The sequence below is a fragment of the Mustela nivalis genome (assembly GCF_964662115.1).
Source record: "Mustela nivalis genome assembly, chromosome: 16".
Classification (NCBI taxonomy): Eukaryota; Metazoa; Chordata; class Mammalia; order Carnivora; family Mustelidae; genus Mustela; species Mustela nivalis.
This window is the reverse complement of record NC_139035.1, coordinates 12,619,140-12,645,304: the sequence shown is the minus strand read 5'-3', so window position 1 is coordinate 12,645,304 and position 26,165 is coordinate 12,619,140. Positions and strand designations below refer to the sequence as shown.

At 38.3% G+C, this 26,165-nt stretch overlaps 1 protein-coding gene and 1 long non-coding RNA gene across 3 annotated transcripts in view; one reads left to right on the top strand and one right to left on the bottom strand.

Annotated features, from left to right (window-relative positions):
• Positions 1-26,165, top strand: part of PACC1 (proton activated chloride channel 1) — a 442,395-nt gene that overhangs the window by 282,743 nt on the left and 133,487 nt on the right. The window lies entirely within an intron of this gene.
• Positions 1,919-20,794, bottom strand: LOC309849656. The gene is made up of 3 exons (XR_014303816.1): positions 20,595-20,794; positions 2,598-2,674; positions 1,919-2,157 (listed from the first exon to the last, which is right to left on the bottom strand). It is a non-coding gene; the product is annotated as an uncharacterized lncRNA (long non-coding RNA).

Sequence of the window (26,165 nt, the reverse complement as noted above, 5' to 3'; positions counted from 1 at the left end):
TATGTTTAATTAAGTCAAGAAAGAGTGATATGTATTTGGAAGTTTTTTTTTTTAAAGATTTTATTTATTATTTGACAGAGACACAGGGAGAGAGGGAACACAAGCAGGGGGAGTGGGAGAGGGAGAAGCAGGCTTCCCGCTGAGCAGGAAGCCCAGTATGGAGCTTGATTCCAGGATCCTGAGCCCAAGGCAGACATTTAATTACTGAGCCACCTAGGCGCCCCATATTTGGAAGATTTTTAACAAGATTTTAATTAGGGTTTTAGAAGGCGGTTCAGCTATGTTTTCCCAGACAAAGAGTTCCATGAGTGTGATGAAAAACAGTAACTTTAATGACAACAGAAGAAAGAAAGCTAGAAGGGAAGACCTAATGGGGACACTTTGCTGTTGGCTAGGTTGAGCTTTGAAAACTCCTACTCACTTTCATACCACCCTCCTCACCATTTTTAGGCACTGTTTCACTTGGATTTTTTCTCAAAATGGAGCCTTCTATTATAATAAAAATAACGACTTCCATTTATTGAGCACTGTGTGCCAGTCTCTGAGCTCAATCCTGTATGAAACTATTTCAATTAATATTACATATGTGTGCGTAAGAGATTTATTGTAAAGAATTGGTTCACATGTATGGAGGTTGGTACGTCCTAAGATCTGCCGCGTGAGTCGGCACGCTGGAGACCTGGGAGAGCCAACGGTGTGGTTCCTTTCCAAGTCCAAAGGCAGGAAGAATTCACCCTCACGGGGGATGGGGGGTCGGGAGAATCTGTGTCTGTTTTTATATACCTTCAACCGACTGGATGAGGCCCACCAGCGTTAGGGAGGGCAACTACTTAATCTGCCAATGGAAATATTAATCTCATCCAGAAACACCCTCACAGAAACATCCAGAATAATGTTTGACCAAACATCTGACCACCCTGTGGCCCAGTCAAATTAATACATTTGTTAACCATCACAGACCTATTTGATTTCCAGAGCTCATGGGGTGAGAACCCATATCCCATAATGTTATGCCCCAGAGTCTCCCTCTCACTCTAGGATTTACAAAGTAACTTTAACCCTGGGCCTTTCCCCCTTATCTGGAATGTCTGTCACTGTTCATCGCACTGACATCTGATGAACATATCTAATTAGGGCAGGTGTTTAAATACTAGTAACAGCTCAGAATCCCCTCCCCCGGTAGCACATACAACATAGGCACTTCCTTCCTTAGAATAACTCTCCAGCTTTCTAATTCTATTCCAAGCTTTCTGATTTTCTATTCACAGAACCCTTTAATTCCCTCCACACTAGCAAATCTTACCTGACTCCTTGTTCGGTCCCATTCGTGTCCTCATTGAAAGGCACCAAGCCAGTGAGCCCACGACTTTCTCTTCTCTCAGCTGCCACTTTAGGACCAACTTTTGCTATTGCTTGCTCTTGACTCACTCCTGCCTTCATTGTCACTGTCATTTTAGAGGTCTGACCTTTCAACCCTCTCCCCCCAACACAAGCAACTGTCACTACACGGACTTCTCTTGGCTGAGTTTCAGACTGGTGAACCTAGCTCCCAGAGATAGCAGATATAAAAATACTTCCATGATCTATGTACTTTTAATAAATACTTATTACTCAGTTTATTTACTTGATTTCAATTTTGGAAAGAATAAAATTCTTAGAGTAATTTTTTTTGCCTAGTTGGCAGTGTTCTGTTACCTCCTAGGGTACCTTATATAGGCATCATGGATGTCCTGATACCACTCCAATATTTTTTCACAAACAGCCTTAGAGCATTTGTTCTTAGCAAGTTAATTGTCCTTTAATATCTAGAATGTAGTCATTCCCAGTGAAGTAAGGCTTTGAAAACTTTCTCAGATTTTTATGCGGTTTTTTTATCGTTATATATTATTAAAGTGAAAAACATTAGAGAAAACATAAGCACATGAACAAAATCAGACTTTATTGCTATAAAGATATGGTTAAGCCTGTCTAACTTTTAAAACAAAATGTTGGGGTGCCTGGGTGGCTCGGTCGGTAAGCATCCCGCTCTTGATTTCTACTCAGGTCGTGATCTCAGGGTCATGAGATCAAGCCCTGCGCTGGGCTCCATCCTGGGTGTGGAGCCTGCTTAAGATTCTCTCTCTTTCTCCTGCCCCTCCTCGAACTCCTTCTCCCTTTCTAAAAACACAAAACAAAACAAAAAATTGAGAATGTTAAGACGGATATTGGGAGACGGCAATTATTCTAGATGTTATGGAGAGTAGCACATAAGGTATTTTTCATTCTTCTAAAAGTTAATTTACCAAACCCAGTGAACTTAAAGGGCATTTTTATCACAGTCATAAATAAAAATACACTTTGCTATTTAAAAAAAAAATAAATTTAATAAAAAAGAAGAGAAAAAAAAAGATTTGCAAGAGGTAGGGCAACTAATCGGTCTGATTATTAAATAACACTACCATTCAAGACATAGGTGTGGTTTCTAAAAAAAAAAAAAATACACTTTGCTTCCATATTAGAAAAAAAATCAGGTGTGTATTTTTTGATTGATCAATGACATCTGCCAGAGTTATACTCATTTGATCAAAATGAAAAAGTTCTTTCTGTTACATAAGTACCTTTGTTCCAGGGTCTCCAGGGCTTGGAATTACATTAGCCCTCTTAATTCAAACTGACGTGGTTGGCTTCAGTATATCTGATAGAATAAAAACAGAGGGTATTCAAATTGAGATTCTACAAATCTAAGTTGAGAAGTTTGATGTGTAATTTGGGACTGTTTTCCCAGACAGAGTCCAGTGACTTTGGTCTCTAAAACAATTAATTAATTAGAGGCGGGGACCTTTGTAAATGGTTTCTTGGATGCTTTTTTATCTATTGAAACCTTAATAAAGGGGAGACATAACTTAATTACCCCTTCCTGTGTTCTTAATAGTGTTGTTGTCTTTTTAAATCCAGGTTTGTTGAAAACAATCATGTTTTTTTTTTTTTCTTTGCCTTTTTTAGAAGCAGAGCTACAATTGTGTTTTAGGACATAGTGGAATCTATCAGTTAATAAAGCTAGCAGGTAATTCTTTGTCTTTAACTATTAAATGTAGAATTTCCAGCATAATATGTAAGCAGTTTTTATGGTGATATTCTGGCAGTTTAAATCTTTGAAACTTTTAATAGGCTTAGATTATTTTGTTTGAGATTTTTAAAAAATAGAGAGCATTGCCTTAGCAACATTACGGTTATAAGGAAGATTTTGCAGTCCAAATCCTTACTTTGTAAAAAAAAAATTCAAAACATTTTTTTATATCCTATTTTAAAATGTTGATATTATTATATTGAATTATATAAAATCCAGTTGGATTATTAGTGTTATAAATAAATACAAAAATTTACTAGATCTGCTTCACTCCTATAAATAAGATTTGTTTTACACCTAAATTATAAACTGTATTTTAAGTTTTATTTTATTTTTAGCTGAGTGGTTAAGAGTTCAGGCTTTTTTTTCAAGTCAAGGTTACTGAGGTGATTTACATGTAGGAAAATGTATTCTTTTAGGTGTGAAGTTCTATGAATTCTGACAAACATAGCCATGTAAGCATTACCACAATCAAGAGAGAACATTTCTACCATCCCAGAAAGTTCACCTGTGCCCCCTTTTAGTTAATTTCTTATCCTAGAAATAAAATCTTAAATAAAATTAGCGAAAGGCCTTGGGCCATTGTTGTTGTAAACCAGGTCATGACTTTAATGGGAAGGCATATGTAACTGAGGCAAACCTAAGTTTTGAGTATATTACTCTAAAATGATTGGATAGAAGTGTTAAAAACAAAATAAAGTGAAGGATTGATTTTATTGTTTTATTCCATCTCCATGATCTATGTTTACCTTTTTTCACCCCACATCCATCTCAAGGATCTTTTTTTTTTTTAAGATTTTGTTTATTTGTCAGAGAGAGAACATGGAGAGAGCACAGCAGGGGCAGCAGTGGGCAGAGAGAAGCAGGCTCCCTGCTTAGCAAGGACCCCAATGTGGGACTCAAGCCCAGGACCCTGGGATCATGACCTGAGCTGAAGGTAAACACTTAACCAACTGAGCCACCCAGTGGCCCCTCCATCTCAAATATCTTGATGTAACTAAATCCTTAAGGCATTTTGTTTTGCTAGTTTGTATTTTAGTCTTTTCATTGAATATTAAAAATGAATATTGTCTCTGCCCTTGTGAAATAAGCAAGTGAAGAGCAAGGCAGTGCCATCTTTATTGTTTATTACCATCTCTTCCATACAAAAAAAGCCTAATATTAATTAAATGATGAATTTTTGTTTGTTTGTTTCAAGATGAACAGAAAGGAATTTGAGAATGACTAGGATTTTCTCAAGTAAATGTTGAGAGTATTGGTAGTACTAGGTTAAAACTTAAAACTCAGGGGCACCTGGGTGGCTCAGTGGGTTAAGTCTCTGCCTTCAGCTCAGGTCATAATCTCAGGATCCTGGGATCAAGCCCCACATCGGACCCCACATCAGGCTCTCTACTCTGCGGGGAGCCTGCTTTCCCCCTGTCCCCTCTCTCTGCCTGCCTCTGTGCCCACTTGTGATTTTTCTCTGTCAAATAAATAAATAAAATCTTAAAAAGTCATAAGGAAGAGAAAATACTGTACTTTTACCGCATACTTTTACAGTACTGTAAAAAATTTATGTACAAATGGATGTGTGCAGTTCAAACCCATGTTGTTCAGGGGTCAACTGCAGATTTCTTTTAAAGCTTTTTTAAACTGCTGAAATAGTACAGGGATAACTTGTCCTTTTTCAGTAGTCTATACACAGCAAAAATGTCACTCCCTAACTGAAACATAAAAAACCAACCATGAGGAGATTTGGCATATAAGAATACTTTATATGCTACCAAGAGAATATTTTTTTCATTATCTGAAGGTAAATTAAATGTTTGGGCAGTTCATCTATGAAGGCGGTCTCTACCAAAACAGTCTTCCACCTACATGCCTTTGAAAACTTTGTGATCTAGGGATCACAGCATTTGAATTTTTCATTACTATTATAGCTATGGTGAAAATTAACCTTATAAATTTTAAAACTCCAGCTATAATGCAATTTAATGTAAACATTAATGATTAAAAGATGATCTTTCAACTTTAAAGTTGCTTTCTTCCTCAAATCAAGTTAAGATATCCTGAGTGCCCAAAGGGCAATATTAAAGTTATACTATCAAACATTCCTGAAAAAACCTATCCTCCCTGTAAGCAAAACTTTTTCCCATTAAAAATAAACTTTAGGGGCACCCACCCGGGTGGCTCAGTGGGTTATGGCCTCTGCTTTCAGCTCAAGTCATGATCTCAGGCTCCTGGGATCGAGCCCTACATAGGGCTCTCTGCTCAGCAGGGAGCCTGCTTCTCCCTCTCTCTCTGCCTGCCTCTCTGCCTACTTGTGATCTCTGTCTGTCAAATAAAATCTTTAAAAACAAAACAAAACTTAAAACTCAGTTAAAAACCTAGGTTTTAGAGTTGGATCTAAATTTCTTTCATCCTTTTTTTAATTGAAGTTTATTTGACATATGATGTTATATTAGTTTTAGCTCAAAACTCACTAGTGACTTGACACTTCTATACACTGTCCTGTGCTTACCACCATAAGTGTAACTGCCATCTGTCGCCATACAACGCTATTATACTGTTAATAACTGTAATCCCTAGGCTGTACTTTTTATCCCCTCAGTTTATTTTATAACTGGAAATTTGTATCTCATAATTCCCTTCACCTATTTTACCATCCCCCCCAACCCTCTCTGCTCCGGCAACCACCAGTGTGTTCTCTACATTTATGAGACTGTGTCTGGTTTTGTTGTTGTTGTTTGCTTGTTCTTTTGTTTTTTTAGACCCCACATAGAAGTACAATCATACGGTATTTGTCTTTCTCTGTTTTACTTATATCACTTAGCATAATACCCTCTAGTTCTAGCAACGTTGTGAATGTCAAGAGCTTGTTCTTTTTTATACCTGAGTGATATTCCTCTTTGTGTGTGTGTGTGTGTGTGTGTGTGTGTGTGTAATTATATACATCACATCTTTATCCATTCATCTATTGGCGGACTTTTAGGTTGCTTCCATAACTTGGCTATTATAAATAATGCTACAACAAACATAGTGGTGCATATATCTTTTCAAATTCATAGTTTTCTTTTCTTTGGGTAAATAATCCAGTGGATCATATGGTATTTCTATTTTTAATTTTTTGAGGACCGTCCATACTGTTCTCCATAGTGGTTGTACCAATTTACATTCCCACCAGCTGTGCGTGGGGGTTCCCTTTTCTCCACATCTTCACCAACACTTGTTATTTCTTGTCTTTTTGATACTAGCCATTCTGACAGGCATAAAGTGATATCTCACTGTGGTTTTGATTTGCATTTCCCTGATAATTAGTGGTGCTGAGCATCTTTTCATGTGGATCTACATTTGAATACTGATTGATCATTTATTTAGCTGTAGAACTTAAGGCAAATTCATTTCTATGAGTATCCTCTTTCTTACCTATAAAACCACAGTAAACAAACCCACAGAATTCTATTAGAACTGCTATGAGGAGGAATTTGAGATGAAAGCACCTGGCACAGTGTCTTGCTCATAGCCCAGTTCTTTCAACTTGAAATCTTAAGGTATTTTAAATCAGGTACCACAACTGTCCGTCTGTAGTGGTAGAGAGAATTCGCTTTTAGAATGCAGAGGGGAGGTGGCTGACTCCGAGCCTTGGGCTCAAGCAGTGTCATTGCTCTCCCAATCTGTGTTTTGGTTAGTTACAGATTTTCATTTATGGGGTTTTCCCGGAGGAAAGAAAGAAGAGTGACAATGGTGAAGAGAAAGGAAACCAGATGGGGAAATTGAGAAAGGGAGAGATATTGACGGAGTGAATGATGAATGAATGAGCAAACAGAATGAGGCCCCAAAAGGGGTCAGTAATCTTATCTCATATAAGCCAGCTTGGCATATGGCATCTACAATAAAAAAGAGAAAGGTGTAAGGTTATACAAACAACATGGGAAAAAATAGGTTCTTAATATTTTGAAAAATAGAACCCAAGAGTTTCCCTTATACGGTGTTAATTTTGTATATAATATATAATATTAAGGTTCAGAAAACAGTGGCTCAATTATTTGCCTGCTCTGATTTCCTACGGTTGTTAAATAATTTGATCAGTACAGTGGTATTAGAACAGCTAAATTATAAACATAATGAAACAACGCTACTTTTTAAATGCCCAATCAGCACAGAAAAAGAGACTTTTCTATGGCCAACCAAAATCAAGGGTGAAGGTAGAAGAAAGACAATTTCAAATAAATGAGATATCAAAAAAAAATTATTTCTCATTTTGCCCTTATCTCAGGCAGCTGCTAGAGGCGGTGCTCTGTCAAAATGAGTGATTAACCAAGAGGAAGGCCTCAGAGCCTGGAATCAGGGGCTCCAGCTAGTTGCAAAGGAATAAAGGTAACTTTCAAAAATATTACTAACATAGAAGAGTGAAAAAAAATTGAAGGAGTACAGGTGAAAGAAAAAATTGGTTAAGAAAATAGAAGTTAAGAAACAAGAGGTAAGAAACACATACTCTGAACCTGTTTCAAGAATGAGATGGCAAATCGACTGTCCCTTAAGTGTCCCATCATCCAAAGCAAAAGGGAAGGTAAGCTCACTTGCAAATTCCATAATGCCCTTAAGATAAAAACAAAGTGGTTGTTTCCAAAAAGACTTATTGTAGATCTTATAAAAAGGATCCTTCACTCTTAACTTTATCCCCATGATAGAATATTATGTTTCATGTGACTTTCTTAGAGTGTACCTTATGGTCCCAAAGCATTACTAAGTAAAGACAATTCTGTAAGGACTCAGGAGTACTCCCCAGGCTGAGCCAAGAGCATGTGAATGGCTGGTCAGGATATTATTAATTGACATCCCATTAAACTTCACAGGAGGTTAGAAGGAGGTTGGTAGGTTAGTCTGTTACCCTGAATAATTTAGCTCTTTTCCTGAACTTGCCCCCTTAAAGCAAAACATGTTCTTATAACTGCACTTGTGCTTGGTAAAAGGCAGTTTAGCAACTTTCTGGATGTTGGAGCATGTTCACTGGTGGTCTCGTGCCCCACCCCAAATGTCTTATCCCAATACGCTGTCCTATCTCCGTTTCTTTTTTTTTAATTGAATACATATATTTTTAAAGATTTTATTTATTGGGGAGAGAGAGAGAGAGCACGAGAAGTGGAGGGTCAGAGGGAGAAGCAGACTTCCTGCTGAGCAGGGAGCCTGAAGAGGGACTCGATCCTGGAACTCTAGGATCATGACCTGAGCTGAAGGCAGTCGCTTAACCAACTGAACCACCCAGTCACCTCCACCTATCTCAGTTTCTGAGAGAGATTTTGATAAACGCAATTTTCTCTAATGCATTATATTTCCACTAATGTTTTAGTACATTCAGACTAGGTTTTCTGGCTCTCCCATTAATCTAACTCTGAATTCAATTTGGATAGAAAATTTTTTTGCCCTGTTCTTCCAACAGGTAACGTTTAGGATATCGTGTCCATCAAGCAATCTTTCATAAATATTTATTTCCTATAACCAAATTTATATTAGTAATTAAGATCGCATGTAGTTAGAAGCTGTAGTTTGGACAACTAACTAGAATTTTCAGTTAACCATCCCCCTAGCTGCGGATGCGAATTTACTGCACCACCTGTACAGTTGTCAGTTTTGAAAAATTCAACCCCTTATGCTTTCATCTGATATATTTTCCATTAATAATAATTCTTAATGAGAGTACATGGGTGGCTCAGTGGGTTAAAGCCTCTGCCTTCGGCTTGGGTCATGATCCCAGGGTTCTGGGATCGAGCCCTACATTGGGCTCTCTGCTTAGCAGGAAGCCTGCTTCCCTTCCTCTCTCTCTCTGCCTGCCTCTCTGCCTACTTGTGATCTCTTTCTGTCAAATAAATAAGTAATATCGTAAAAAATAACAATTCTTAATGGAAAATCAAGCATAATTTTTATAACTCATTGAGTGTTTGCCATTATTTAAGCTATAGTTCACCGGTTATTGAATAAACCTTAGAAAGAAGTGGTTTTCTTTTTTTTAAGATTTTATGTATTTATTTGACAGAGAGAGAGACAATGAGAGAGGGAACACAAGCAGGGGGAGTAGGAGAGGGAAAAGCAGGCTTTCTGATGAGCAGGGAGCCCAGTATGGGGCTTGATCCCAGGATCCAGGGATCATGGCCTGAGCTGAAGGCAGAGGCTTTAACCCACTGAGCCACCCAGGTACCCCAGGAGTGTATTTTTTAAATAGCATTTGAACTAACCATTAGATTAAAGTTTTTGCTATTAACTCTTTTGTGTCTAGCAGAATATGTTTATTTACACATAACTAAATCTCTCTGATACCCTAAAATTTGAAACCTTAAAAGTAGACTTCTGTTTGTATAGTATTATTACCTGCTCTTTTCCAGGAAGCTTATTAATAGGATTATACTTCAAAATAATAAACTGCCTGCCTCCCTGCCACTTATAGGTCAGTTATTACTGTGGTAGCATTTCTGTTGTCTTTAATAGAATCTAGAAATGCTTGAAACCAAAGACTAGAATATGCTGTGGTATCCCAATAAAGTCCATGGTGACATTTTTGTTCTGACCTGAAGTAAATTTCCATATATTAAATAAAGATTTGGTGAAACAATATTTCTTCTCTGTTAAATCAACATTTGTTATTTCCGCAAAAATATATCTAACCAGTTCTTTTATTTTTTTATGACTGTTGGTAATTTTTGGCTCTTCATAAGAATAGAAAAATGTTTTTATTGAACTTGATATGTTTTATAAACAATGATCTCTGAAATACTAAATGATGTATTTTTATAAGTAAAACTGTCATAAATTTAGAAATCAGTTTTGTTAAGTGAGAAAATATCACAGATGTTGAAGAGTAGCTTTTTTTTTGTAAATAAAAAAGATTTCCAAATTTAGGTAAAGTATTTGGACTTTAGAAAAATCTATACAACAAAAATTTCCAGAAGCAATGTTGGCAAGATGGCAAAGTTAGAAGCCCTGGATCCTGCTTCCCTCACAAACATACTAAGTCAGCAACAATTCACAAACAGATTCACTTTATGTAAAATCTACAGACTAATTGTAAGGCTCTTGCACCCTAGGTGAAAATGAAACCAGACACACCAAAGCCAATATTCAGGACCCCTTTTCACCAGAGTCCCTGCTCCCAGCACAGTGCCATACAATCAAGAGGAGAACCCTAACTCCCAGCTTCTCCTAGGGAAAAGAGAGTGTGGTTTATGCATCCAGCACCCTGGAATTTCCCAGGGAGCTCCCAGAGGACTGATTTGTCTTGTAAGTCTTAGAACTCTGATGAGTCCAGCATAATCTAGCTACCCGAGGGAGAATGGAAACAGCAGCTTTGCTGGTGAATGTCATAGATCTTCCCTCCTGCTAAGCATAAAGCGATCAGATGTCAGTCTTGGAGCTGTGATGGGTCTGATGCTATCTAACCACCTCAGGGAGAATAGGGACTGTGGTTTGGATGATAGATACAATAGCTTCCCCACCCTTGACTTAGCACAGAGCAAGCACACAAAAACCACAGCTTCCTGCTTCTCCTGTGGAGGGAAAGAGCTGACAGACACACCCCCTGCCCCCAGATCCTGGGCAGGGTTAATAGGTGGGAGTCTTCTCTTATACAAGGTCAGTCTGTGAACACTGGTGCAGGTGCCTATTTTGTACAATGTATAAACACCAGCACAGACAAAGAAAATGATGGATCAGGCAAAGGTGTTCCAAACAAAAAAAGAAAATAAATTTCTGGAAACTGACCCTAATGAAATGGAGTTATAGGATTTACCTGACAGAATTCAGAATAACTGTTATAAAGATGCTTTCTGAGGTCAAGAGGAAAAATGCATGAACAAAGTGGGAATTTCAGCAAAGCATAGGCAATATTTAAAAAGTACCAAGTAGAAACCATGGAGATGAAAGACACAATAACTAAACTGAAAAATTCACTAGAGGGGTTTAATAGCAGACTAGAACAAAAAGAAGAAAGAGTCTGTGAACTTGAAAACAAGTCATTGGAAATAATTCAGTCAGAGGAGCAAAAAGAAAAAGAATGAAAGAGAGTGAAGAAAACTTAAGTGATTTATGGGACTTCATCGAACATAGTACTATATGCATTATGAAAGCCCCAGAGGAGAAGAAAGGAAGAGAGAAAGGATCAGAAAGCTTATGCAAAGAAAGAATGGATGCAAAGAAATTTGCACTGAGACACACAAACTGTCAAAAGCCAAAGAAAAAGAGAATTTTGAAAGTAACAAGTAAAAATCAACTTGGCATGTTCAAGAGAACCTTCATAGGACTATCAGTGGATTTTTCAGCAGAAACCTTGCACGCTGGAAGAGGGTAGAATGATGTATTCAAAGTGTCGAAAGAAAAAAAAAAAAAGCCAAGCAAGACTACTGTACTTAGCAAAAATGTCTGTCATAAAAAGGGAGGAGAAATAGAGTTTCCCAGACAAACAAAAGCTCAGAGAGTTCATCTCCGCTAGTCCTGCCTTAGGAGAAATGCTAAAGAGAATATTTCAAGTTGAAAGGATGCTAGATAACAACATAATAGCATAAGAAAGTATGAAACCTCGATAAAGGTAAATACATAGACAAAACGAGAATGTTGTATTCCTGTAATAGTAGTGGGTAAATTAATTTTAATTCTAGTATAAAAGTTAAAAGACAAAAGTATTAAAATATACCTTAAAAATATGTTAAAAGAGGGGCACCTGGGTGGCTCAGTGGGTTAAGCCTCTGCCTTCGGCTAGGGTCACGATCTCAGGGTCCTGGGGTCGGGCCTTGCACTGGGCTCTCTGCTCAGCAGGGAGCCTGCTTCCTCCTCTCTCTCTCTCTGCCTGCCTCTCTGCCTACTTGTGATCTCTATCTGTCAAATAAATAAATAAAATCTTTAAAAAAAATGTTAAAAGATACACAATATGAATGAATGTAAATTCTCACAACAGTAAAAAAGTATTGGGGGAAAAGTTGAAGTATAGAGTTTTTATATGCAATTGAACTTAAGTAGGTAAAATAGACTGTTGCAGGGGCACCTGACTGGCTGAGTTGGAAGAGCGTGTGATTCTTGCTCTCAAGGCTACAAGTTCAAGCCCCATGTTAGTTGTAGAGATAACTTAAAAATAAGATCTCTTTTTTAAAAAATAGACTGTTATAGCTATAAAATATTTTATGTAAGCTCCAAGGTAACCCCCCATACATGCACACAAAATTCCCATAGTAGTTACACAGTAGAAAAAGAGAAAGCATACCGATGCAATATATAGATATAGACATATGTATAGAAATATATGGATATATAGAGAGTCATAGAGACATATATATCCGCGTGTGGGTATGTATACCCATACACAAAACAAGACGTAAAAATAGACAAGTACAAGACTGATAGGAAACAGCCATATAGCAATAATAAATTCTTCCCTGTCAATAATTAACTGTAAGTGAATTGAATTCCCTATCAAAAGGCAGAAAATGGATTAAAAAAAAAACAAAAAAATAAGACCCAACCCAATATTGTCTGCAAGAAACTCACTTTAGATTTAAGGACACACATAAGCTAAAAGTAAAGGGAAGAAAAAGATACTTCATGTAAATGGTAACCAAAAGAGTATAGAGGTGGCTATACATACATTAGAAAAAATAGACTTTAAGTCAAAACTTGTCACGATACAAAGCACATCATATAATGTTAAGAAAAATTATACTGTGAACCGTTGTAAACCAACAAACTGGATAACCTAGAGGACATGGATAAATTTGTAGAATCATACGGCCTATCAGACTACGTCATGAAGAAGTAGACAGTCTGAACAGGCTTACTACCAGTGTGGGTATTGAATCAGTAATCCAAAACTTCCTAACAAAAGACCAGGACAAGATGTTTTCACTAGTAAATTCTCCAACATTTAAAGAAGAATTAACACCAATCCTTCTCAAACTCTTCCAAAAACCTGAAGAGGAGGGAATACTTCCAAACCGATTTTATGAAGCCAGCGTCACCCTGATACCAAAGCCAGATGAAGATACCACAAGAAAAGGAAACTACATGCCAAGACTTCTAATGAATATAGATGCAAAAATCATCAACGAAATACTAGCAAGCCAAATGCAGCAGCATGGAAGTAAATCCACGTATGTACGATGAACTGGTCTTTGACAGAGGGGCCAAGAATACGGGGTGGGGAAAAGATAATGTCTTTAACAGATGGTGCTGAAAAAACTGGATTTGTACATGCAAAAAAGATTGAAATCAGACCCTTTCCTTACACCATACACAGAATCCACTCAAAATAGATTAAATACTTAAACATAAAACCCCAAATTGTAAAACACGTAGAAGAAAGAAGGGGAAAGTTTCATCACATTGGCGTTGGCAGTGATTTCATGAATGTGACACTAAAAATACTGGCATCAAAAATAAAAAATAAAGAAGCCAGGCTACACTGAACTAAAAAGTTTCTGCACAACAAAGGAAATAACAGTGAAAAGGCATCCTGTCGAATGGGAGAAAATATTTGCAAGCCATTTGACTGATAAGAGGTTAATCTCCAGAATTGATGAGATGGCTAGTTTGTTTCAGCTTGACTGGGCTCAAGGATGCCCAGATATCTGGTAAAACATTTCTGGGTATGTTTGTAAAGGCGTTTCTGGAAGAGCTAAGTGTTTGAATCAGTAGACTGAGTAAAGAAGATCACTTTGCCCAAAGTGGGAGGCATCATCCAATCCATAGAGGGCCTGAACAGAGCAAAAAGGTGGAGGACTGGTGAATTCTCTCTCTTTTGAGCTGGGACATCTATTTTTCCTGCTTTTGGACATCAGATCTCGTGGTTCTTTGGCCTTGAGACTCTAAGCCTTATACCATAGGTTCCCCTGGTTCTAAAGCCTTTGAACACCTACTGAATTATACCACTGGTTTGACTGTTTCTCCAGATTGCCAATAGCAGGTTGTAGGACTTCTTAGCCCCTCCATAATCATGTGAGCCAATTCCTATAATGAGTTTTTTCTTGTACAAATATGTGTGTGTGTGTGTGTGTGTGTGTATAAAATTGATGCTGTTTTTCTGGAGAATCCTGACTGATACAACATATAAGGAAGTCCTACAACTCAGTAGTAAAAAAATTTAAAAAGTCCAACAACAATAACCTAATAATCTGATTAGAAAATACATTAAGAAAATACATTAAGGACTTGAAGACATTTCTCCAAAGAAGACATAAAGATCACCAACTATATGGAAAAAATGCCCAATGTCACTGATCATTAGGGAAAAACAAAAGAAAATAATAATGAATTGCTACCCCATGCCTTTCAGAGTGGCTAGTATCACAAAACAAAAGACAAGGGTTGGTGAGAATGTGGAGAAATTGGAACCTTTGCATACTTTTGATGGGAATGCGAAATGGTGCCGCTGCTTTGGAAAACAGAATGGAGTTTCCTCAAAATATTCTCAATAAAAGTAAAATATGATCCAGCAAGCCCACCTCTGAGTATCTGAAAGAATTGAAATCAGGATCTCAAAGAAATACTAGCACTGCTATGTTCATTGCAGCACTAGTCACAATAGCCAGAGTATGGAAAGAGTGTAAACTTGTCGATCAACAGATGGATGGATAGAGTGTGGCCTATACACACAGTGGGTTACTATTCAGCCTTAAAGAAGGGAATTCTGTGATATGTGGTAACATGGATGAATCCTGAGAACATTATACTAAGAGAAGTCAGTCAGTTACAGAAAGATAAATATTGCACAATTCCACTAATACGATGTCTCTAAAATAGTCAAGTTCATAGAACCAAAGAGTGGAATGGTGGTTGTCAGGGATTGGGGATTTACTAATCCCAAGTGTAAAGTTTGTTAAGCAAGATGAATAATCTTTAAGGCTCTGCTGTATAATGTTATACCTATAATCAACAATAATGAACCTATAATCAACAATAATGTACATGTAAATTTTTGCTGAAGGCATAGATCTTTGGAATGAATCAAGGATCTCTTCCTCTTTTTCTTGCTGTCTCTATTTCACACCTTTGAATGGGCATGGTCTGTTTTTGTCTATATGCTTGGTGTGCTTGGTATGCTTGGTTTGTGTGTGTGTGTAATTGGGTGTAGTATGAATGTTTCAGTAAGGTGCCTGCCTCTCCACACCCACCTTCTCTTCCATCTCTGTACCCTAGGATCGGAACGATTTGAGGGACTGTCGTTATTTTCCCACACCTTTCATAAAGCACGGGTCTTTACATAGCTGAGGTGTCCACTCAAGTAAAGATATACGATCTCCTTGTATTAGATTGATAATTTCATATGATTAGTAGAGGGAAAAGAAAAACATAGAATCATTTTTAAAAGCAGGGTAGGCATAGGATGAGTGCACATCAGGCCACTGGAAATAAACAGCCTATGGGAGGAGGGGCCAGTCATAACCAGAGCGCTGACTGGGGAGCTGTGGATTCTGCGACTGGGGCCTCTCTGACTGTGAGATCTGGATGAGTCTCTGGGCCCCTGTTTGTTTCCTCATCTGGAAAATGAGGGGGCCCAGTGACCTTTAAGAGTCCTTCCACTTCTATGGTTCTGTGCTTTAAAGGACTTTTAAATAACAGAGTACTTGACTTGCCAAAACTTCAGCCTTAACCTTTTTTTTTTTTTTTTTTTGCTTCCTTCTGTGTTTTGCCTTCTCTCTATCCTTGTGATGTAAACATGAGTCTTTCAGAATTTTTTCCAAAGGGAGTCTGAGCTGGGGGATTTGGGTCATGTGATAGATTGCCTAACCTCATTCTAGGCAGCTTCCTTAGATCATCATATGTTTAGGAGAAAAACAAGCCAGTCTCTTCAGAGCAAAAAAGAGTTTATTTGACATCACTATTATGTTGGTCTGATAAATTATTCTCTAAAATTTTCAGCCAGATTAAATGGAGTAATTTCACTTTTTACACTGCCCCCTCCCCCCATACGTCTCTCTTATTCTCAAACAAACCTGTATTTTTTAGAATAACTGCAAAGTAAATTCACTGGCCAAGTTGCCAGGTGTAAACTCTTATCATAATTCCCTTTATCCTCCACGGGGAACTCCCAAGTGTTGTTCCCTTTCCAATGTTAATATCACTCTCCGGGATTCTTGGTTTTAACCTACCTGTTTTCCTTCCTGAACTCCTGATCTCTACTCCTTCATTAGCATTTAAAGGCTTTGAGGAATGTATCCTTAGGCAAAACACGAGGCTACCAAACTTTGCCGGACTATCTGCCACGTATTCTAGTTTTTCAAGCAGAAACACAAATGTATATGCAAACAGATTCAGACAGCGGAAGAAGTAAGTCTTTTACACACTGCAGACCCTGGGTCCTTCCCAGAACTAATCCTTTTGAGTTTTCTGCCACAATTAATATTTTTTCAAATAAACCAAGTATTATCTTTGGTTTGAGTTACCGTCTCTAAATGAAAATTACTGTCTTGTTGCTTTTAAGCTGCATACACAAGTTGATGTCTTATCATTGTTTAACACCTTTGCATGTACTTTAATATTTAAGATGAAAAATAGATAAAAATCAAAATTATATTAGAAATGAAAAAGGATTAAAGGAATACCAAACTGAAAGCAAAGATTTGGTTTGGGTACAGGCTCCACCCTGGAAGTCAAGTAATTTGTAAGAGCCATCTACTCTAAATTCTGAAATTCTGTGACTTTCTGTACCTACATCTATATATACGTGATCAAATCTTCCAGGATCACAAACATAAATTTGTGCAGGAGGAAAAGGAAAATTTGAAAGGGAAGAAAGAAACTAACATTTTTTGAGAGCCCAATATACCCCAGATCTGGTGTTAATAACAGGTAACTATCTCATTTTGTTTTCAGAGCTTTAGGAGATAAGCTTTTTCTCTGTGTGATAAAATGGAAATATCTTCAGGATAAATTGTAATGGTAAAAAAAAAAAAAAAAGGTAAAATTCAGATGAGCATGGATGGCATGATCCCATTGATTTAAAAAAAAAAAAAAAAAGGCCTGTATATGCCTAGAAAAATTCTGGAAAGTTCCACAAGAAAATGTTGGCCATGGTTAACTCTGGTAATTGTTACTGGCAGTTAAGAATAAAGAGAAAGATTTTTACTTTCATTTTTATATCTTTTTTCACTTAAAAAAAAAAATCAAGAGCGGGTATTAACCCAGTTCTTATATCCCCTTTAGGAGAAAGGAAATAAGAGGAGACTTTGAATAGCTAAGAGAATCAGTATCTGTAGTGCACCTTATTTTATTGTTCTGTTCATGTGAAGAAAATGATATTTTAAGTAAAAGAAAAGATAGTTGCCTAAGTATAGATAAATGCATAAGGGTTTTTTGGTGGGGGGATTTTGGGGGAGCCAGAGGGGAGATCCTAACTTGTCTTTGTTCTGCTATCGGAATCTAACTTTCAGCTTTTTGGCAAATGTAGCTCAGAGATGGATGGATGTGGGGTGAGATCAAGACCTGCCTGTATATAGGATGATGTGATCACAGGATTTAGTTCTGGTTGCCCGGAGTCAGATTTGCTCATTTCTTTATTCTTCTGCACTTTGGTGTATAAAGTGTGTTTTGCATTTGAATAAAATGCCCTCAAGTACAGGAAAAAATTCTGAAACTCTACATGGTACTCATACCCTAAGACAACTCTGTACCTCAAAGATACCCAAATACAGAGTCGGCTGAAAGGTCTGGTATGTGATATTTACAGGTTTGGGTTCAAATAAAATGGCATCCCAACCTCAGTCTCAGGCAAGAGAGGCTTTCTGTCCTGGGTGGTGGGCTTCAGAGGGCCCTGTAAATTCACGCACACACACACACACACACACACACACATACACACACACTGTACTCAAGAACACACGGGGACCTCTTGGGATCTGGTGCTCAGCCCTAACATGGTACTGCCTGCAGCCCTGAACATCTGCTTCAGTGACTGACACAGTTCAGGTCCAACAGAACATAAATTCTGTGAAGATCTGGGTTATAACCACATACCAAGTGATTTTACTAAAATGAAGGTAATTATATAGCATTTATGAATTATGTATGTCTTTATTTTATTACTCAGCCAATACAGCTCATCAACAGAAAACCCAGATGTATGAAATAATAAGGAAATTCTGTTGCCTTTCTTATTTTGCTCATGTAAAAAAACCACAGCTTTCTCCGATTTTTTAGCTTGGGTGTTGTATTAGTCAGCTTGGGCCGCTGTAGCAAGATGCCACCGCCTGGGTGGCTTGAACAACAGATCTTTCTTCTTCTACGGTTTTGGAGACTGGATGTCCAAGACCCAGGGGCCACAAAGTTGTTTGCTGATGAGTTTCTGGTGAGTGTTTTCTGAGGGTTAGGGCTTCAGTGCATGAATTTGAGGGGGAATGACACAATTCAGTCTATGGAAGGTGTTTTTGTCAAAGTACATCTACAGAATAAGTTTACCCAACAGTTTGCCAGTTTGATTTATAACTTTTACACATTTAGACGTACGGTATTGGTCCTCTGTTTGTATTCTTGCCCCAGACCCCACAAATATGAGGGGCAGGCCTCTAACAAAGAGTAAGTATTTGGCACAGTTTGTGGCTCGGAGTGGCTTCCAGTAACGCTAGCTCAAGGGTTATTTACAGAAGAAATTTGTCAATGAGTAAGGCTGTCTTTCGGTGGAATGATCTATAGCATGGGGTGGTAAGTTCTTTGTCATAGGACATGTGAAAGCAGAGGATGGTTGACCAAATGGCAGAAATGTTGAGAGGTATGCCTCTGCTGAATTAGATGATCATCAAGACCTTTCCCAATTTTAAAATCCTGTGAAAGCTTCATTATCTAGAAATAGAGGCAGTCAGGTCTTCCTCCTTACTTATATCTTCTAGAACAATGCCAGCTTTCTAAACGCTGGAGTCAGAGAAGTTTTCCTAGGGCACTTAGTTTCTTCTGAATGTTTTGCTTAGTATCTATATAATCTTTTAAGCCACAAAAGCTGTTTTTGAGCTGTTTTTGAGTATGCTTTCAAAGACAGGAAGACTTTTGGGATATTTCAGGTTAAGCGGTGAAACTCCTATTTAATGAGAAAACAAAAACAGAATCCCAAACCAAAAATGCATTGCTTTCTGTAAGTGTAGTTCAGATAATTTCTAAACAAGGTATTTGCTTCATATATAATCACAATCATAAAGGGATATAACAGATTTTACATACTCTAGAAAACAAGTGTCTGGAAAGCTTGAAAGTTTTATTCACCAAGATCTAACTGTGAAGAAGCTGGAGTTACTGATGGTCTTCCTTACCCCAGAGCTTGCTTTCGCTGATGAAAACTGTACGTTTTTATAGGAAAGGGAACAAATGTCTTGTACTGAGAATAGTAAAGCAGGAATAGACCTTAGTGGTGGGTCACCTAATCCTTAAAACTCATTGTACAAGTAGAGGACTTTTCCTCTCCTCAGAGGAGAGAGACCACTTGCCTAAAGTGACACAGCTAGTTCTAGTAAAACCAGGAGACCAATGTCTCTCCTGCTTCTAGTACGGTATTTGTTTCCATACACTCCGGGGCCCTGCCAGTTTATTAAACCATTTAGAAGCTGGATTCCCAATAATAAGGATCTAAAGCGCATTGGGTAGAACAATGTTCTTGTTCACAAACAAAACAAAACAGAATTTACCTAACAACATATCTAAGGTTGTGATGACAGTTTCCGTGCCTGAGCTCTATTATTCTAAGTATTGAAAGCATACAGGTAGTCCAGAATTTCCAAACTAGAGTCAGTGGAGGCCATTACACTCTCTCTCTCTTTCTCTCCATCTCAGCGAAGGACATTCAGATCCTGGCATCCTTCTTTCTGTCACTATTTATCCTTGCTTTATAAAAGCAAAAACAAAACACAAAACCTGTAGGTATTTATAGTCTTTTTCAATAAAATGTTACACACAGGGCACCTGGGTGGCTCAGTGGGTCAGAGCCTCTGCCTTCAGTTCAGGTCATGAGTCCAAGGTCCTAGGATCAAGCCCCGCATCGGGCTCTCTGCTCAGCAGGGAGCCTGCTTCCTCCTCTCTCTCTGCCTGCCTCTCTGCCTACTTGTGATCTCTGTCTGTCCGATAAATAAATAAAATATTTAAAAAATAAATAAAAATAAAAAATAAAATGTTGCACTGCAGAATGTAAATCAGAAAATTCTTTCTGAAGTTCAGAGGGCTCCAGAGGAAACTCCCTTAAGGCACTTGTATATATGGCAAAAGAATATAGGAAAACTAGAAAAAAAAAGTGAGAAAAAGAGATGGAAACCATAAAAGGCAACTTCACTTGCTAAACGCAGACCGTGAAAGGAACTGAAACGCGAAGGAAAAGGCCTCAAAACTGGAACTTGGGTCACATCCACTTAGAAGAGGAGTGAGAGAGGGCAGGACTGAAGGCTCGGGGTGTTAACTGAAGAAAACCCAAAACAGGAAATGAAAGTCAAATGACAAAAGACAAAGGGAAATTAAGAATTCTTTACAGAAGGAACTAGAGGAATAAAAAGGAAAATATTACCTTATTAGGTGTTGGGGAGGGAAGTCTGTACCACTGAGCCCGCTCGGCCCACACACAGATTCTGAGGGAGTCCGTGCTCTCCCTGTCTCCCAAGAGGCCTCACAGCCCCGCATGTGTTACTCATGGGGAATTATCTCCAAAAGCCCCAATTTCCTGAACTGTTAAGTTGTTAGTAACAGTGCCTTCCTAAAAGGGTAAACCAGATAATGTTGATAAAGCATTTAGCATAATGCCTGATCCCTAATAATGCTGGATACACGGTAGCTGTTACTAATGTCATTATGAACTTATTAAACCAAATTTGTATTCTTTCCTTATGCTAATAACTATTTGTTACAGATATAGGATGGTAGTTTTATGACCTTCAAATACACAGGTAACTACCCTTCGAGTAGATGAGGCCATCATTTGTAATAATCTGTTTTTGTGAACATCCTCAATGATGGGTCATTACTTACAAATTTTACTGTCTCAAATAAAAAGAATAGAATAGAATCAGCTTAAGCAATTTTCCCAACATGATACAGTAAGTCGGTGACTTAGCTGAATACGAGATCTGAATCTTAGAGTCCTGTGCTCTAGCTAGACTATCCCACTAGGATAAAAATAGCCAATTAGTTATTGTACATTTTTACTTATGAGCTACATCATGAAGCATAATCTAAGCAATGATTTGGACTGATTCAATTACAGAAAATCTACATTTTCCATGCGGTATTAAATATTTCTTGAAAGGAATACCTAAAGCACCATTTATATTTGCAAAGTAGGGATGGCAAACATTGCAGAGATGGCAGCATTTAACATTTAAGTTATGCTCATATTGTGGCAAAGCAAGTCACTCACAGGTTGATGTCTGATTAGAAAACCTCCTGATCTTCTACTCTTGTCACATGAAAAGTTTCTGTTTTATTTTTTTGCCTTATTTTCTGTCCCTCTTCAGGACTAATATAAATACTAGTGACATTAATGTGAATAACCGGTATTTATTCCTGAGATTTTTCCCACACCTTCTCTTCCTCTCAGGTCTCTAGTTTTCAGTTATAAGAAGTTACACAGAAGAAGGATGTACATTGATAAAGAGATTGCAGAGTGAGCATTTCTTCATCCTAAATGTTATAGTAGGGATCAGAAAGGCCATAGAGGCTATAAACATCTAGATGAGGGGTCCCAGATTTAGGGTTTAGACCTCAGTGAATTTCCGAAAAATTGGGGAGATTGGCATTTTAATGTTGCCAAGTAGACATTTAAACAACAGCTACTACCATATACTAACAACATTTTTACTGAAAGAAAGACCATGGGAACTTTATGAAAGACCTACTAAGAGGACACCTGGGTGGCTAAGTGACTGAACGGCTGATCTTGATTTTGGTTCAGGTCATGACTTCAGGGTTGTGAGTTGGAGCCTACAGACACACTCCGTGGTGGGCGTGCAACCTGCTTAAGATCCTCTCTCCCTCTCCCTCTGCCCCCCTGCACCACCCCTCCACTGTGTGCACACATACTCTCTCTCTCTAAGAAAAAGAAAAACATACCACGAAGGGACAAAAATATCAGTGCAAAGGCAATTAAGAAGTGATAAGTAATGAACTGTCTCATATGCATGTGTGTGTTTTCTAAATTTTAAAGTTTTTTCTCATTTTGCTGGAGACCAGTAGAAAAAGACGGGCCTAATTCACGGGCTGATCTTTGAGAGCTGCTCCAGAGACTTCAAAGAATCCTTTTGGGGGCCAGATAAATACAAAATACAGAAATAACCCAGTGACTCTTATTGGGGCGGTTACTCTATTCCAGGCCTGTGCTGAGCACGTGGCTTGCCTGAAGGGTGAGGACCTCCTGGTGATGTTTGAGGAGAGGACACTGCCCCTGCTTTTTTCTGGTTGTCATCACCCTGAAAGCCCCAGGACCCCAGAGATCTCATTGGTGAGCCACTCTTTCCACACTTGATCTTAGCCAAAAGGCCAAGAAGCGATGTGAGCCACTCTTTCCAAAAACATGATCATCATCTGAACAGTTGAAGTTATAACATAACAATAGCTTGACTGGCCCTTTGGAGGCAGCAGAATCCAGCCACAACTGGGATACAATGTTCTCCTTTCACAAAGGGACAGAAAGTTGCCAGGTTTTTGGCCACAAGCTTCTGTGCTGTGACAAAGCCCTGCTTTGACCAGTGTCCTGGGCTGGTCGGAGACCAAACGGCCAGCCAGTGATGACGAATCAAAAATAGCCCCAGAGTCTAAATCAGGACACATGGCCAGTGACCACCCTGAGTCACGCAGACCCATTTGTTACATACTTTATTTTTGGAGAATTTTAGTAGGGACCGAAAGTGTTCTGTTTGCTGGTTCTTCTCTCCAAATAAGATTACAAAGAAAGGAACTAAGTCATGTGGTTTTGTTTAACTTACCATGAGGGCTGCAGCTAGTAGAGATGATGTGATTCCTCAGCTCTGTAAAACCCATGGCTAATTGGTTGGGATGATCTATCTCTCTGAATCATCTAAACCAGCAACAAGATAGTGGCTCACAGTCTATTGCATAAGAAAAGTTTGCTCCTGGGGACGCATGCTATCATCCTAAGATCTTTGTTGCCACTCAAGGTGACAAAACACAAGTGAATGAGAATGTGGATGTGGGATGGAATTATCTAGGCCTATTTCCTACTTAAGATTTGAGTTAATTCTATAAATGTTTATAATTTGCATCGTAAATAGACTTCATCTTAACAAACGTATTATTATCCTCATCCTTAAAAATGATTTCTGTGAGTACACGTAACCTAGATTTTTCACCATCATCTGGTCCTCCTACCACTCCAAACCCAGACCCTGCTGTTCTTCTTCCAAGTGCTGCTCCTCAGCCTTCTCTTTGTTCTTGAAAAATGCCAAGATCAACCCTAGAGCCTTTGCATTAGCTATTTCTTCTACCTGCAGTGGTCTCCCTGTCATCGTCACATAGATGGCTGTTTCTTATCACTTAGGTCTCTCTTCAAATACCATTTCTTGGAACCACCTCAGCTGGAGTAACCATCCTGTGAGGCCCTTTCTAATACTTTATTTTATTATCTTTATAGCACATAAATATTAAAATATCTTGCTCACTTATTTGCTAATTTATCGTTTGCCTTCTCTGGCATGAAAGCCCTATGAAAGCAAGGACTTAGTCGTGTTCATTCCTACAGCCCGGCACTGGAATAATGTCTGGCACACAGCAGCACTCAATAAATGTTTGTCGAATGGAAGCGTTCACTAGCATTTTCATATTTTGTCACCTTTATCCCAGAAAGTCCACATCTAAATGGTACAAAGGCTACCCCATATTCATTAATTCTCTTGATTATTTTGTCAGTGAAGGCAGGCCAAACGACTCATGATACAAGTGATCTGGCTTCACTTTCTGTCATTGATCGTATCACTGAGCAGTTCCCAGTCTCCTCGTCACTTAAGTTATACAGCCCAGTCTAAAAGAGCAATTAGGTAAGAGTACAAATAAAACTTTAATATCAAAAGGAAAGGTTAAATACAGTGGTTTAGGATACCCAAATACTTCTCAAACATCTAATTGAAACCAAAAGCTAACATGATCATTTTTTGTAGGAAAACAAAACAGTAAAAGGGAAAGGCCTTTTCTTCCCATTTATAAAATATTGATCTAGAAATTTTAACTAATGCAATAAGATAAGAAAAAGAAGAAAATGATGTAACTATTTTAGAGACAAATTATCTTTACAAATAATGATTAACTACCAAGAAAACTTAAGATAATTTTTTTAAAGAACGAATAGTGAAGTTCAGTAAAGTAGAGTTATAAAATAAGCACATAAAAAGTGATCGATTTGGTTATAGAGAAGCAATAGCTCTTTAGGAAATACAAAAAAAGAGGGGCACCTGGCTGGCTTAGTCAGTTAAGTGTCCAGCTCTTGGTTTCAGCTCAGATCGTGCTCTCAGGGTCATGAGATTGAACCCTGCATCGGACTCCGCGCTCAGCAGGGAGTCTGCTTGAGACTCTTCCCTCCCTCTCCCTCTGCTCCTCACCCCTCTTGTATGTGCGCAGGCTGTGGTTCTCACTCCCTCTTGCAAACAAACAAACAAATAAATAAATAAAACCTTAGAAAAAGCCAAAGAATGTTATGGATGTTAATATTACCAGCTACAGTTTTGTTTTTCTTTTTCTTTTCTTTTCTTTTTCTTTTTTAAAGATTTTATTTGTTTATTTGACAGAAAGAGATCACAAGTAGGCAGAGGGGCAGGCAGAAAGAGAGAGGGGGAAGAGGGCTCCCTGCTGAGCAGAGAGCCTGATGCGGGTCTTGATCCCAGGACCCTGAGATCATGACCTGAGCCGAAGGCAGAGGCTGAACTCACTGAGCACCCAGGTGCGTCCAGTTTTGTTTTTCTTTTCTTAGTGTCCAAACATGGGGTTAATCTTAGACCGTAGAATAGGACTACAGATTTTAACATAATACTGTGTTTTTCTATGAAAACACATAACTTATTACTTGTTCATTCTGCTAACATTTATACTTGTTCTCTGTGTGTATTTCTATAGGAGAACCATGTAGAAAACAGAGGGAAAGGAGGGAACATGGTCCCTGCTCTTAAAAGCTTTATAATCATGATGGAAAGAAATAATGTACAAACATGAAACGGTTAGAAAATTGCTTCTGGTAAAATTTATTTAGTAAATACTTATTCAGCAATCATAATGAGAAAGCCCCTTTGCAAGTTGTATGTGGGGTAATGGTAGACTTGTCATAAATGTGATTAGAATCAGTCCTCCATGTATTAGCAAGCTGTTAGGGAGAATAAGGCACACATCTTTATAATGATAAAGCAAGTGAGCTGTAACTTAGAAGAATTTGAGAGGTGCCTGGGTGGCTCAGTCAGTTTAAACCTCTGACTCTTGGTTTCAGCTCAGGTCCTGATCTCAGGGTCCTGAGATTGAGTCATGCATTAGGCTCCGTGTTTAGCACAGAGTCTGCTTAAGACTCTCTCTTCCTTGGCCACTCCCCCTCCAATGCTCACTGACATACACCATCTCTCTCTCTCTCTCTCTCTCTCAAATAAATCAATCTTGGAGCCCTTGGGTGTCTCGGTTAGTTAAGCTTCTCACTCTTGGTTTTGTCTCAGGTCATGATCTGAAGGTCATGAGACCAGCCCTTGAGTTGGGCTCCCCACTTGTCATGGGGTCTGCTTGAGATTCTCTCTTTCTGCCCTTCCCCCAACTCATGCTCGCTCTCTCCTCTCTCTCTAAAATAAAATCTTAAAAAAAAAAAATAAGAAGTGAAGAACTTAAGAGAGTAGTGGTGGACCAGATGACATTCCACTTGGAGGGCACAACTTTGGGTGAGACAAGAAAGTGTGGGTTATGTTTATGAACACTGAATAATCCTATCTGAATAGAAGGCAGGTATACATGAAAGGGACTGATTGGTAAGACCAGAATGAAAGATTAGAGCAAGGTTCAGTCACAGAATGGGGGTCTTGAATTCCTGACTGCAGAATCGAGATTGTATCTGCTGAGCCTTCAAACATTTCAAAGCAAGGAAGCAATTAGAGTTCTATTGTAGGAG